Genomic DNA, 16,557 nt, shown 5'->3' with positions numbered 1-16,557 from the left:
TATAAATGCGAACTTAAAACAAACGGCTTCCTTAATGTTACTTGCATCACGAAATGCAGTAACTTTAGTGGAGTTGTAGAGTTTACTTAATTTTTGCAAAAATTTAAAAACAATAATTAACAGTGCAATTTAGGTGAAATTGCAGTGGTAAGTTTCCAATTTATAATTATTACTATATTGAACGTCCCTAAAAATAATATGTTAAAAGCCTAAAGCAGTAAAATGAATATGTCACTTAAGCGGTAAGAAGAGGGAAATTATGTGTGTTCGGTTGGGAATACTGAATGTGGAATTTTAGACTAACCGTGAGTTGGTTTTGTGCGGAAACCAAGCAAATACGCACGATCTCGCACAAAAAGTATTACAGTAAGGAAGAGATGTAGTTGTAGAGAAAATCACAATAAAAAAATAAGACATTTATTGATAAGTGTCTGGGATGCGTCATGTACAGTAGTGGCAAAAAAACCGGACCGACCCTTGTAGCTGATTTCAAAGTCTTGTTCACTCCAGAGCACGATAGACTGGTAACTAAGACTTTCGTGGTTCGAATCCTGTTTGGGAAGGAAACTTTTTTTTGTTCCTTATTCAAATTTATTCCTGATACTTTTCGATTGCTGGTAAAATTCATGTTCTGGGAATAATAAGTTAATTAAGTAGTAAAATATCGCTGCAAGATATTCTCGCTGCTTCATTCTTTAAACCACATGAGAAAATTCCTACCATTTACCCTAGAAAAGATTTTTATTCAGACGAGCGTGCTCATAATATGTGTATAAGATTCATCTGCAATATGCGCAAATTTGATCATGTACCACCATCCCTCAAGCTTCTATCGAGGGTTCGTCTGAAGGAACAAGAATCATTCATTCACCGACATTGCTATTTACACTCTTGCATACCTCTACTCCTGCTTACCTAGCAGCACGTTTTCAGTTTCGCACAATAGTATGAAATCAGAATCAATCATTTCTTTCTAACCCTCATCACAGAATGTCATTATATTCATCCTCCTATACAGTATTATTACCTCATCTTTGGAATTCTCTACCTGTGACATCAAGGATTATCGAAATTCAAAATTGTTAGAAATGCATTTTTTGCCTAATAAAATTTATTATTAATAAGTTACTACTGTAGATGTGTTGAGTACAGTCTTTCTAAAATCATTATTTATAATAATTGTATTTCTTGTTTGCATTATTAGTCGCCCTTTCTCGTTTAGTTATTTAGATTAATAATAATAATAATAATAATAATAATAATAATAATAATATGCATGTTACCCGACTATTCTAATTTGGGTTACTGTCCATAAAGAAACCAAGATTTTTAACGGTTTCAGAATATTCTATTGATTTACCACTTAGGAATAGGAAATAGGAGTACCCCGAGAAAAACTCTCCATAGTGTTACTTAAAAGTGGAGTGCTAAGACATTTTTAGCCACAGTGTAGGAAGTATCGGTAGGCTCGATGGAATATTTTCGGAGAAGCGAGGTGTAACATCACAGACTTGTATTAGTCATCCTGAAGTTTTCCAACGTAAACAACGGCTACATTATGTTAAACAAACAATCCCAGTTGGAATACGTTCTTGCGTTGTGTTACGTGACTTGGGTTCTGTAACGGAAGATGTTTGGCAATCTCTTTCACCTAAATACCGCATTCTACTGATGAATGTGACATGCAATTGCAATGCATATGTACGTCACATACAGATGATGTAGAGATATTGCAACTATCAACACATTTTGATTTATTAATATCTTTCTTACGTAACGCGTTGAAAAGGTAATTCTGATAATAAGCAAAGTAAGCTTAGGAGAGTGCTCAAGTTGTTAAGAGTTGGCCATGGAAACGCTTTGCGTAATGCGAGCGTCTGCCAGCAATAGTCCACCTCAAGACTTGGTGATGCAAAGGTTAAAAAGTGATGCTACCGAGCATCTGAAGTTCAGTATAATGTATTATTTTGAAGTTACTGCAGCATAGTTGGATTTATTTGTACATTGATTAATATATAGTATCGAGCAATCTCACTTCGGACGCAATGTAAGTACGATACGACAGTCAAGAGTCGTTTCTACTTCAGTGAAGTACGTTTAAGTCTCATTCATCGCATAGAAGTTAATTTTAGTATTCAAAATTTAAAAAAAGAGGTAACAGACAGGTAAATGTCTTCCTTGTGGTTTGGGTATGATTATGAGAGTATAGGCTACTTATGAAGCAGTGTTTCATTGTTATCATTACTTCTATTACTGATGTTATTACTATTACAACCATATTATTATTATTATTATTATTATTATTATTATTATTATTATTATTGATGATAGTGATAGTGGTAGTAGTACTATAGCCGCGTTGCTGTTATTTCTGGCATGGCTCCTCCTCTTAACGTCTTAAACTGGCCGCGTTGTTGCATTTTTATACCTTGTTTGTCGCCTAGACGGCATTTCGGAAGGCGATCAACTGCTATATGCGCCATAGCATTTTTGATATGTGACATCACAAGCTTGTACAGTAGAACCAATCGGAATCAGTCCATAACAAGTACTTCCCGAGTTCGTTTATGTATGAGTGTTTCATTACGTTGAATAAGTAAAAGTAAAATTTACTGTGTGTGTGAGATAAATAAATGAAAGAAGAGACTGTAAAATGCAAGTATTGCACAGACAGGCTTGGAAAATAGTGTTTAAGTTACATAATTATTTTAAAAACGTTGACGAACAGAACGCTGCCGGCCATCTTGATGCTGGCTGCAACGTTGCCAACGCGCAAAAAACGACTGCAGACGCATGTGGTGTGGGATTGAGAACAGTGCAAAGAATATTGCTAGTGAAGGAAGAGGGTTTGTTAGGTGTCATGCTTACAGTAATCAACGGCTAAGGGCATTATTGTCTTTTGAGAATTTAAATTCTCTCCTGTGCTCGCGAAGTATGATGTGGCAATGTTGTACGCTGCCTTGCTCTCTCTATCTGTCTCTCTCGACGCAAATGCTAGCAGACTACCGCTTTCCGAATTGCCGTCGACTCTAACAGGACAGTTCATTAATTGAGGCGTTCCGTAAGAGAAGGGCGAGCCCGCCAAGGGTCGAATTATTATTATTTTTTTTACTCCTCCGAATATTTAAGACACATATATACAACTTAAACCTGACAGACGTTGGCGGGCTCTTTCTTGGTACATCGAAATTATTATTGTTTGTAAGGTTGGAGAAACTGCGTAGTCAGTGACAGGTTCATAATATTCATATTACTCCGTACGAGAAGGGCAAATACTCCACTCCGCCTGAAGGCGTGCGCCATTCATTGTCTCAGTGTTGTTGTAACCACACAGACGAATACAACTGTAATGAGGAATTACGTGTATTTATGGACATTGTAATAGCTTAGCATGAGTAATAGTGACAGTGATAATCAACCAGGCATATCTGGTTATTGTAGGAAACGTCAGAGGCATGTCGAAAAAATGGATAAACGTACAAGCAAAGATTAAAAGGAACAAAGGTAAATCGTACATTAGTACGAAAACATCTCGACATGTGCAAGCTCGTGGTATAGGTCCGTCATGTACTTGTGGGTGCTTCAACGCATTAGGTATGGAGAAAATACAACATGTATTTAGTAATTTCTGGGAGTTGGGTGATTTTGACGTCCAGAATGCCTATATTTCTAAGCTCGTAACCAGTGTAGATGTGAACAGATGTCGCATTAAGAACAGACCGACGTCTCAGCTGGTTTTTCCAAAGAGGAACTAAGTCAGGCCAATAAAGCTCACTTCTGATAAAGTAAAGGATCTGAAAGCTCTCGTTACCTATGTGTAACAGAACGTGATCAGCAACCAAAACGTGCAATTAGCAGTGACCGGTTCAGAAGAACATCTTCATGAAGATGATGTAATGGATTATTAGCACCTCTGTTCCCAGAACAAGTGAGACCACTTTTGATAGCAAGGGTAATAACATGACAGGCATCTACTTCTTTCTGTTTATTAATAATTTCAGACACTTTATTATTATTATTATTATTATTATTATTATTATTATTATTATTATTATTATTATTATTAATGTCTGCCGCTATTTTCATTCTATGCCCTTTGCTTTTTCTAATATACTGTTTTCAAATTATTCCCATAATAGGCCTATTGATAAATGCTTAATGTCATCAATGATCACTCTTAAGTTGGAATATTAAATTGGACATTTAATAGCAATTGTCAATAAAGGTATTCATTTTTCAGTGTACAAAGTAATTATCGTTATTTACAGACGTGTCCTTGGCCGCTTCGTCCTAATCTCGTTTACAGGTAAACTACTTTGAACATCGATTATCTCTACAGGTACATTTGGCGGGTTCACCCTTCTCTTACGGAACGCCTCAATTAAGAGCTGTTTACTATACCCATATGTGGCAGTAGTGGAATTTCTTAACATCATCAGCGGCCAGTGACAAGATGCTCAAGTTTAAATCCGAACTGCAACTGATTGGCTACCGGAAATAACGGCGCGGATGTAGTAGCAGCAGCAGCACTCTTGATAATATTATTTTTATGTCAATGTCTTTTCTCCACTCCTATCTTGCGTCTCGTTTTCAAAATACACCCATCCACCATGACCTAGACACACGATCACAACACTCCTCAATATCATCCATTCCCTTCCACCGAACATCCTCATATTTATCTCCTTTCTGTGTGGCTGTTCCTCGATTTTGGAATTCCCTACCGAGTAATGTCAGGGACTGTCAGACATCAAACCACTTTAATAATAGACTAAGGAAATATTTTTCTAACAATTCTTGTTAACAATAATAGCTGTTTCAAGTTTCTCAATGTGTAATGGTTATATATATCACAGAATAAATATTTAAATTAACTCATAATAATAATAATAATAATAATAATAATAATTATTATTATTATTATTATTATTATTTCTTACAAGAATGAATAAATTTATTAGAGGTCTTATATTCATATTTTGTATGATAATAGAATGCAATTCTATAGGAGTAAATTGGTTACTAAGGCTTAAAGAAATTTAATCTTTATTTATAGCTTTGAAGGATATTAGTTTAAAATTAACTTAAAGCCTTTAAAATATATTTCAATGTTTATTATTGTCTCACTAACATTACTTATCCAACTTTCATTATTTACTTTCATGTTGTTTTATGGTCTAGATATTAATGTAATAACTCTGTAACCAATTGTATTTAATTAGAATTAGTGTCTGGCTGGGCGGAAGAGCAGGCCTACTGGCCTTAGCTCTGGGAGATTAAGTGAATTTATTATTATTATTATTATTATTATTATTATTATTATTATTATTATTATTATTATTATTATTATTATTATTACTACTACTATCAGTAGCCAAGCGAGTAGAGCAACAAGTTAATATTAGAAGATTCTCTTCTCTTCGAAATCTTGAACTCTTCTATTCCTTCGTACCTGTCGTCTCGCTTCACTTACCTTTCTTCCCACCACAATCTGAACACACGCTCTCGCCATGAAACAATACTAACAATACCATCCCATCGCACCTCCTCATACTCATCCTCTTTCACAATAGCTCTGCCAAGACTCTGGAATTCGTTACCTGCTAGCATCAGGGATTGTCGAAATAAAATTCAATTAAAACGCAAACTTACTGGGCACTTGGTCAGTAATTGAGACTCGTTCAGACATGGTTTCTTGTAAATAGTTCTCTTAATGTATCACAAAATATTTCAATATCCGGTAATTTCATCACTATAGAATTTTGTTATTGTAGGTTTAATTTGTAATTTAGTAAATACAAAAATATTCTTTGTTCTTAACTTCTATGATAAAATGTCTAGCTTTCATTAATCAGGTATTCTTGTCGTACTTTAATTTTTATTGTAATTGTAATTGTAAATTTGATTTATTATAATCTTATTGTTCATGTTATAGTTGTAATCCCCTGGTAGAGGGGCAGAGAAGGCCTGGCGGCCTTATCTCTACCAGGTTAAATAAATAAATACTAAATACTATTCCGAAATTAAAGGACGAGGACACTAAGCAACATTATCAAGTGAAATTTCAAATAGGTTTGCCGTATTAGCAAGTTCCGACGAAGTTGAGGAAGAGTTAGATGTTAATAGCGTGTGGGAAAATATCCGAGATAATATCAAAATTGCAGCTGAACAGAGCATAGGTTATTATGAAACTAAGAAAGAGAAACCGTGGTTTGATGATTGTTGCATGGTAGTAGAAAGAAGGAAACAGGCAAAATTGAAGTTCTTACAGAATCCAGTTGAGGCGAATAGAGATAATTATTTCAATAAAAGACAGGAAGGAAATCGTACACTTAGGAATAAAAAGAGATATTACTTGAAGGAAAAACTGAATGAGGTAGAAACAATTAGTAAAAATAAAAACATTACAGATTTATATATGGGCATAAACTAATTTAAAAATGGATATCAGGCAAGGGTAAACGTGATCAAGGATGAGAAAGGTGACTTGCTTGCAGAGTCTCATTCAATCCTTAACAGATGGAAAAAATATTTTGGGCAACTACTAAATATACATAGGCCAAATAGAAATGGTAGGGACGAAATTGAAATACAAACTGCTCAGCCATTTATACCCGAACACACACACGAAATTGCGATAGAAAATCTGAAAAATTGTAAGTCTTCAGGTGTCGATCAATTCCAGCAGAATTAATGCAAGAAGGTGGAAGCGCATTATCTAACGAAATTTATAAGTTTGTACTTGCTATTTGGGAAAAGGAAATTGTACCAGAACAATGGAAAGAGTCCATAATCGTACCTATCTCTCAGAAGAGGACAAGACTAACTGCAGTAACTTTCGAGGAATATCACTTTTGTTGACGTCGTACAAAATTTTGTCCAATATCCTTTTAAGAAGATTAACTCCATATGTAGATGACATTATTGGAGATATCAGTGTGATTTTAGGCGTAATAGATCAACCATTGATCAGATATTTTGTATTCGACAGGTAATGGAGAAAAAATGAGAGTATAAGAGTACAGTGCATTAGCTATTCATAGATTTCAAAAAGGCATATGACTCAGTTAAGAGAGAAGTTTTATATGATATTCTTATTGAAGTTGGTATTCCCAAAAAAACTAGTTCGATTAATTAAAATGTGTCTCGGTGAAACGTACAGCAGAGTCCGTATAGATCAGTTTCTGTCAGATGCGTTTCCAATTCACTGTAGGCTAAAGCAAGGAGATGCACTATCACCTTTAGGCTACTTTTTAACTTTGCTCTAGAGTATGCCATTAGGAAAGGGGGTTTGGAATTGACCGGGTTACATCAGCTGCTCGTCTATGCGGATGACGTGAATGTGTCAGGAGAAAATTTCTCAAACGATTAGGGAAAATATGGGAATTTTACTTATAGCAAGAAAAGAGATAGGTTTGGAAGTAAATTCCGAAAGACAAAGTATATGATGTCTCGTGACCAGAATATTATACGAAATGGAAATATAAAAATTGGAGATTTATCCTACGAAGAGGTTGAAAAATTCAAATATCTTAGAGCAACACTAACAAATATAAATGACTCTCGGGAGGAATTAAACGTGGAATAAACATGGGAAATGCCTGTTATTATTCGGTTGAGAAGCTTCTGTCACCTAGTCTGCTGTCGAAAAATCTGAAAGTTACAATTTATAAAACAATTATATTACCAGTTGTTCTGTATGGTTCTGAAACTTGGACTCTCACTTTGAGAGAGGAACAGAGATTAAGGGTGTTTGAGAATAAGATTCTTAGGAAAATATTTGGGGCTAAGAGGGATGAAGTTACAGGAGAATGGAGAAAGTTACACAACGCAGAACTACACGCATTGCATTCTTCACCTGACATAATTAGAAACATTAAATCCAGATGTTTGAGATGGGCAGGGCATATAGCATGAATGGGCGAATCCAGAAATGCATATAGTGTGTTAGTTGGGAGACCGAAGAGAAAAATATCTTTGGGGAGGCCGGGACGTAGATGGGAGGATAATATTAAAATGAATTTGAGGGAGGTGGGATATGATGATAGAGACTGGATTAATCTTGCACAGGATAGGGGCCGATGGCGGGCTTATGCGAGGGCGGCAATGAAGCTACGGGTTCCTTAAAAGCCATTTGTAAGTAAGTAAATAAATATTGCACATATTATTTCCGTCCTCGCTGCAACTGAACGCCGTTGAACTTCTAGTTTTCCTTGATTCAGGCAAACGTAGGTAGGAATTTGGGTACGGTTATTAGCACTGGCCTTTAGACCCAGTCTCCTTATGAAACAAAAGGAGGATTATAAAGGTACTTGGCAACTGTTTGCACTCAGCCCTATTTTGAAGAGAATTTCGCTGGTATTTCTTATTTACTGTTTTGAAGTTGTACTGAAATATGTTAGGAAAAGGACGACCTTATGAACTCTCGTGGGGGCGGAATATCGTAAACATGGACTTTGAGCGAAAATAGTTTTACTATTTGTAAATTTTGTAATGTAAAAGTAAAATGGAAGCGGCTAGGTTTTGTGTGAACATTATGAATAATAATCGTGTAAGTATAGGTCTTTATTAAACACACACAATAGATAATTATAATGTACCGTGTCCACATAGAAACTCGCCAATTTTAATTGGCTATAAAATAAAGTAGAGGCCTTGTACCAATCCTGATGAGACTGTCATAAGGTGGTAAAACTGTACAAGTTTTGATCGGAAGCTGTAAATTTTATTTCCTAAAGCCTCTTTCACACTTTTCAAGTAACTCTAATCCAAGTCACTTGATTTCAAATGAACTGAATTCAAGTTGCGGTTTAGACGTATTCAAGTTATTTTGTTTTCAAGTAGGGTAAAATGGCATCGATGGAAGTTGTACACCTAGGAATTTCTGTAGTAGCAAGCCTCACCAGGAAACTGATAGATATTGAAGAAATGGAAGAATCGTCGTTCAGTATGGGATAAGAATTATATTAGTAAGAGAAGTGCATGACCATTGACCATTACAAATAGAATAAGTGAAATCATCAAGCAAAGATTTAATAATTCTTAATGTAAATGTAATAAAATGCAGCTCTAATTTACCATATTTGAATATGATTTTCTTGCAGTTGTCACAGTTTCCAAAAAAAAATCAAAAACAAAAACAAAACAAAACAAAACAAAAAAACAAAAACAAAAACAAACAAAAAAGTATCAACGACATTGAACTATGTCACTTTCGGCCGATAAAATGTCATTTCTTCAAGCAACACTTCTCCTCTATAGCCTATACAGTTTAGACTAATGATTTTTAATTTTCTTTCGTACCTCATCTGTCTCCACTTAAGATCTTTCCTTTTTAATTCCTCAATGCACTCTTCCTCGGCAGCTTCCTTTGCATTTCTCTCACGATACCTTGCAGTTTCTGTAATCCACAGGCTTCCTGAGTTTTATACTCAAACTCGAATACTTGGTCATTATTCCACTTACTCGTTGATTTCCTATTGTTTTCACTTTTCCATGCAATAGAAAAACAACTGTTAATTTTATTTAATGAGCTTAAAATGCCGTTAATTTCATTTAAGGTGTTTAAAACGGCTTTTAATTTTATTTAATGCGCTTAAAACAGTCATTAATTTTTAACGCGCAAAACAACTCGTTAATTTTATTTAACGAGCCTAAAACAATTGTTAATATTAATTAACGCGCTTAAAGCAACTTTTAATTTTATTTAACGAGCTTGAAACGGCTATGACTTTTATTTAACGAGCTTGAAACAACTGTTAATTTTATTTCACGAGCTTGAAACAACTGTTAATTTTATTTAACATGCTTAAAACAACTGTTAGTTTTATTTAAAGAGCTTAAAATAGCTGTTAATTTTATTTAACGAGCTTAAAACAGTTGTTAATTTTAATTAACGCGCTTAAAGCAACTTTTATTTCATTTAACGAGCTTAAAACAGCTGTTAATGTTATTTAACGCGCATAAGAATTGTTAATTTTATTTAACGAGCTTGAAACAACTGTTAATTTTATTTAACGAGCTTGAAACAACTGTTAATTTTATTTAACGAGCTTGAAACAGCTGTTAATTTTATTTAACGAGCTTGAAACAGCTGTTAATTTTATTTAACGAGCTTGAAACAGCTGTTAATTTTATTTAACGCGCTTAAAACAACTGTTAATTTTAACGAGCTTGAAACAGCTGTTAATTTTATTTAACGCGCTTAAAACAGCTGTTAATTTTATTTAAAGAGCTTAAAACAGCTGTTAATTTTAACGAGTTTGAAACAGCTGTTAAATTTATTTAACGCGCTTAAAACAGCTGTTAATTTTATTTCGAACACTTATTCCCTTGAATTCAAGTTATCACTTGAAGTTCAGACTCAAGTTATTTCAAGTGTCCTTTCAAGTCGAGTAAAAAGTAGAAAGAGACTCAACTTCAATTGAAACTTGAATTCAAGCTGCTACTTGACTCGAACTCATCTTCAAACATACCGATAGTTCACACTTTTCAAATTCGTCCAAGTGACTTGAATTCAAGTTACTTGCGAAGTGTGAATGAGGCTTAATATTCAGGAAATTGCATTATCATTGTTGAAGTTAAAATGAAGTTACCGCAAGAACATGCGCAAACTGTTGTATGGTTTGCCGAGTTAAATCAGTGTTATTAATGCAATGAAATTTCAGACGTGTGTATGGAAACAATAAACCTGATGAAAACACTACCAAATTATGGTACAACAAATTTCTTGTTACTGAAATTTTAAAAGGAAGCGTTCAATGGAAAATAGAGAGCATGTGATGAGCGAGTTGAAGTTCGACGGTCATTTTCTCGAAGTCCAAGGAAATCCATCAGACAGGCATCAAGAGAACTACGAATGCCACGATCCATAATTTATTCACAAAGTGCTTCACAAGCGTCTACATTAAAGGCCTATATGCATATAAAATTCAATTAGTGTCAGAAGCTTGCAATATATTTTAATGCTCCGACGCCCACAACCAAGATAAGCCATTTGAAATTTACCAGTCATTCACTGACAAAGATGTAATAATAGTAATAATAATAATAATAATAATAATTATTATTATTATTATTATTATTATTATTTATTTATTTACTATTGTTTATTGTGCTGTACAACAGCCATTAAGCCAATAACAGTTCAGCACAAAGCATAATTACAATATGACAAAATTAATGACAAAAACACAATAAAATGCATAAAATAATTATTACGCATAAAGACAATAATTATAATTAACGACAATAATGACATAGAATGGACGGAATAAAATGGATGGCTAAAATACATAAAGTAATGACAATTAAAAATAATTGTAATTGAAAATGAAAGAATGGAATCATATAAATGAATAAATTAAAAGATGATATAAAAGATAACGAGAAGAATATTATAATACATGTTTAAACAAAAGACATAAATTAAACTAGGCCTAATATAAAACTCCAAACGTATATACTACACATTAAATAGATCCAAGTCCAATTCATGCAAATTAGCATTTTTATACATCTGCAGACCGGAGAGAGAGAGAGAGAGAGAGAGAGAGAGAGAGGGAGAGAGAGATTTAAAATTTCTATTGTAATTTTTTTTTAATCTTAAACCCTTAGCAGGAATACTAAGACTCACATTGCTTAGGAAGGATTCACAATCAATATCACCCTTAAGGACTTTACAAAAAAATAATCAAGATCTTTACGTCTGGCAAATAAACTACAGCAATTAAAATATTTGCAGTTAACCTCATATTTATAATCATCAGAATTAAGTAAAAATCTATATGAACACAAGGAAATAAATTTTCTTTGAATATTCTCCAGTTTAGCCGAGTCAGTGGAAGTAACAGAGTTCCATACAACAAATGCATTTTCAAGTAATAATAATAATAATAATAATAATAATAGTAATAATAATAATACTTACTTACAAATGGCTTTTAAGGAACCCGAAGGGATCATTGCCGCCCTCACATAAGCCCGCCATCGATCCCTATCCTGTGCAAGATTAATCCAGTCTCTATCATCATATCCTACCTCCCTCAAATCCATTTTAATATTATCCTCCCATCTACGTCTCGGCCTCCCTAAAGGTCTTTTTCCCTCCGATCTCCCAACTAACACTCTATATGCATTTCTGGATTCGCCCATACGTACTACATGCCCTGCCCATCTCAAACTTCTGGATTTAATGTTCCTAATTATGTCAGGTGAAGAATACAATGCGTGCAGAATAATAATAATAATAATAATAATAATAATAATAATAATAATAATAATAATAATAATAATAATTGCCTAAATGAAAGTGCAAATTATTTGCATATAAGATGTTCTACTACTCGTTATATTTATCCAGAACCATTCGCTGGTTCGTTTCTTCCTCACTCGTGGAAAGTATCTGAGATCACTATTGAGGCCGATCATCTACCCAAGAGAACGAGGTTTTCACTAGGGAAAAGATTTCTAGTTGCTAATAAAGAGATATTTAGGACTTTAAAAAGTCCAATTTAGGACTCTTACAAGTTTATACAAAATCAACAACTAATAATTTTAATTTTAGTAAATATTCAATTTTAGGTGGAGTTTATATACGAAGAACTGGTGCTGACAATGGGTGCTACTGAACTGAAGACTCGAATTCTATCAGTGAAAGAGACTGAGTGTGATTGATCAGTTTCATTTCGCCTAACCTGAACAACGTTCCACCCCTTTTATACTAGATGAACTTTTCTAAACTAACTTCGATTCCAGGAAATTAAGTAAAATCTTCTTCCCTCCTCTTCTAAGACCAATATGGAACTAACCTGCCAGACCAGTGTTTGCCTGTAAGAGAACTTTTTTTTTTTTTTTTTTTTTTTTTTTTAACATTTCAAATAGCATTTTTGTAGTTTTCCTGGTACTTCTGCAGTTTTAGTACCGGTATTTTTTATTTTAAATATAGCCTACGCAAAATACTAAAAATACGCTTTTCAGGCACAAACATAATTTTTAGGTATTTATAGGAGTTTATTATTCATTTAGGCGTTTTAGATTATATGGAATTTTAACAAAAGGATCCTGTGTACATTAAATGTACAGATATCTGAATAGCATACGTCTAGCACGTAGCAAACAAAATAGATAAGTTACGAAACTATAAATCTGTTCCCTAGTCATAACATAACCAACAGTTTTCACCCAGCGTCGACGTTGCTACTAAGCTGTTAGCATAAACCTTAGCAGCGTAAGTAATTTAAGTGATCTATTAAATATTAAAATAGAGGGCGTAGTTGATGTGAAAATAATATCGAAAGTAGTAAGATATTGTCACCATCTGTTACGATTCAGAGAATGAAGTGTTGTCATAAGACGACTGACTGATCGTTTCCTCAGCTGGTGGTTTAATTTTAGAAATCGCATGCAAGCGAAATAGAGCACATAAAGGATGACACTTTTGACTTCAAGCCAACTAATATAGACTCCCATATCAGTGTTGCCAATAAGTCTCATAATATTATGTTACCCGAAAATATTCGTTTATACAGAGAACGGCGGTGTTGTGGTTAGCACACCTGCCTTGAATTCAGAAGATTCTGCGTTCTATCTCAAGTCCCACCTACTCTGACCAGGGCTTTTCATGATTTCCCAAGTCTCTCCAGGTAAATGTCGGAATAGAACCATTTACAAAGGTCCATGACTCGATTTCTACTCAATCCTAACCCCTTGAATCCAAAAAAATCATAAAAATAGAATGAAATTTGTAGCTCAGCCACATGCTCATAATACAAGACGAAATGAAATTCTTAAATTAGTTGAACCTAAATATTTCACATCTGCTGTTTTACTAGCCTACACAGTACAAATTATGGTCCACGTCTATATAATTCGATAATAAAATTTCATCCAGAATTGACTACTTTAAGCAATGAAATTTTCAGATCCAGAATTAAAAAATTTATATGACAGACTTCCCTGTATATATATTATGTAGCCTACCATGTATTGTAAAACAAGTTTATTTCTATCCTAAGTGTATTTTTCTATTTTATCTTGGTTACTATATCAACATGACCTGCACTAATTATACTACTAATAATAATTTAATATTAATCCATCAATTTCAAGTTATTACTAGTATTATTATTTACTAATTTTATTATCATCTTTATGTGAGCTTTTTTCTTAAGTATTTTGTCCGCAAAGTATGTATATCTATGTAATGGAACTGTCCCCGAACACGAGCTTTGCTCTTTCGGGGTATTTTAATGTAACGTTTTTATGTACATGTTATTATTAAATAAAATCTAAATAAATAAAAAAATCTAGTCCGGAAAAAAAAAATGAATTTGATTTCGGGACATAGAAGATCTGTTGGAGCTAACCCTCGAGCAAGACGCTTTCCCATCCCACACCGGCTGACTACAGTAAGGTTTGCTAAGTGTCCAGGTTTAGAACAGGCAACCCCACTCCTCCGTAGACCAAACCCATTCGTGCGTCAGCAACAAACGATCAAGGAATGCTGTGAAATAACCGAATGAGATGAAATTATGCTGATTCTTAATATGGGGAAACGGGAGAACTCAGAGTAAAATCTCAATTGCGATCTTGTCCACCACAAGTATCAGTACAGGTTTCTTCACATGAAAAATTCCAGCCCAGACTGGGACTCCAACCACTCGGCCATCGAAGGATTAATTCTAACCCTTAATCATCAGGTTTTGACATCACGGTCATCTTCAGCAACAGAATAGCCGAGTGAGAATTAAGTAGCTCGGTACGGTAATTGGCCGAAGACGCTAGCCTCTGTCGGGAGACTAAAGAGATAGGTTTGAGGTAAACTTCGGGGAATACGGAAAGTCCTGGGGGGGGGGGAGGGGAGAGTATTCTTCAAAATATTAGAACTATTAGATTAGTATACGTGCTTACAAATCGATGAGTGGAAATCGGAAAAGAATATGACAATAAGTATTGTAGTAACAGTAACGACAATAATAATAATAATAATAATAATAATAATAATAATAATAATAATAATAATAATAATAATGATGATGTTAATAATAATAATAATAATAATAATGTTAATAATAATATAATAATAATAATATAATAATAATAATAATAATTATTATTATTATTACTATTATTATTATTATAGTAATAATGCAGTCGTGCAACCCAGTTAGTAGAACAATTGGCTACGGACTGGAAGGTCCTGTCTGGTAGCGGAATTTTTCTCGTTGCCAAAATTTCTATCACTGCAGAAGTTCAGCCTTCTGTCAAACTGAATACCGAGCTTTCCCTGGTGTAAAAGGCTGTTTAATCGTGGTGCTGACCACATCATCTCGTTCAATGGCAAGGTTGTGAAATGAAGGAGCTCTACCTCCATGCTCTCATGCTCTTTCATGGTGTGTAATGGATAGAGAATAGATTTCTAGGTGCTAAAATGGAGAAGGGGTGACTTAGTATTTTATAAAATTCAGTTTAGGACTTCCAGGAATTTACATAAAATTAACAATATTAATAATTTTAGTAAATATTCCATTTTAAGTGGAATTTATGTACAGTAGTGGAAAAAAAAACCGGACCGAACCTTGTAGCTGATTTCAGAGCCTTGTTCACTCCAGAGCACGATAGACTGGTAACTAAGACTTTTGTGGTTCGAATCCTGCCTGGGAAGGAAACTCTTTTTTGTTCCTTATTCAAATTTATTCCCAGTACTTTTCGATTGCAGCGATATTTTACTACTTAATTAACTTATTATTCCCAGAACATGAATTTTACCAGCAATCATTCTTCTGCGAACAACATTTATTCTATTCTGTAATGCTGTTGTAGAGGAAGAAATATTTGAAACTATTCTTAAATTTCGAAACTTAAACATTCATGTGTGTTCCAATAAGTAAGCGTTCATTGACTGTGGACTCTTCTAGATGTGTCAATTGCTCTCTGTAATTAAGAATTGTTTTATCTTGAATCTCCGCTTTAACGATGTCGTTCGTCTCCACATCAGCTGAGATGAAAGATAAAAATTACCTGATAAATAAGTGACAGTACTCTAGTACATACTGATACAGGACTGAGATAGGAACAGTTACCGCCAAACTGTTCAGGTAAGTTATACCGAAGGTGTTTTCCAACATTGAATTACATAGTTTCCCCGGATGTGTCGTTGCAGATCCTGAACAACATGGGTTTGCTTATTTTTGGGGATGGACATTTGTACATACCTCCTCGCTTTTTGGATTCCTTCGTATGTGATAATTGGAGTAAATATGGTGGTTTTAAAAACTACTATGCCTAATCAAGTTTGCTTTCAGAATAGAGTTGCCAACCCTATTTCTAGGAGGATAAATCTCTATTTCCCTACCTGAAATCTAACTTGAATCTGCTGCATTTGTAGCCAGAAACGTTATCACTTCAATCAAATGTAGGTTATATCTATGAATTTTCATACGCTTTAGGATATATTTAATTAATATTAATGTCTGATACATTTTAATGTAGTAATCTAATAGTTATGTATTGAATATTTATTGATAAGTTTTTATACCTATCTAACAGACACTAAAT

General features: G+C 34.0%; 1 protein-coding gene across 3 annotated transcripts in view; it reads left to right on the top strand.

Annotated features, from left to right (window-relative positions):
* The first annotated feature begins 1,852 nt into the window (after positions 1-1,852).
* The window catches only part of LOC138696817 (uncharacterized), a 52,341-nt gene continuing 37,636 nt past the window's right edge, over positions 1,853-16,557 (top strand). For 2 of the 3 annotated variants that reach the window (XM_069822263.1, XM_069822254.1), the window contains exon 1: positions 1,853-2,047. The gene's annotated coding sequence lies outside the window, so the exon portion shown is untranslated. Of the gene's footprint in view, positions 2,048-12,582; positions 14,833-16,557 lie in introns of those variants that run through there. The other variant, XR_011331471.1, reaches the window with a different exon arrangement.

This window comes from Periplaneta americana, chromosome 1 (genome assembly GCF_040183065.1).
Source record: "Periplaneta americana isolate PAMFEO1 chromosome 1, P.americana_PAMFEO1_priV1, whole genome shotgun sequence".
Taxonomy (NCBI): Eukaryota; Metazoa; Arthropoda; class Insecta; order Blattodea; family Blattidae; genus Periplaneta; species Periplaneta americana.
Note: the sequence above shows the minus strand (reverse complement) of the source record. Positions and strands in the feature narration are given on the sequence as shown.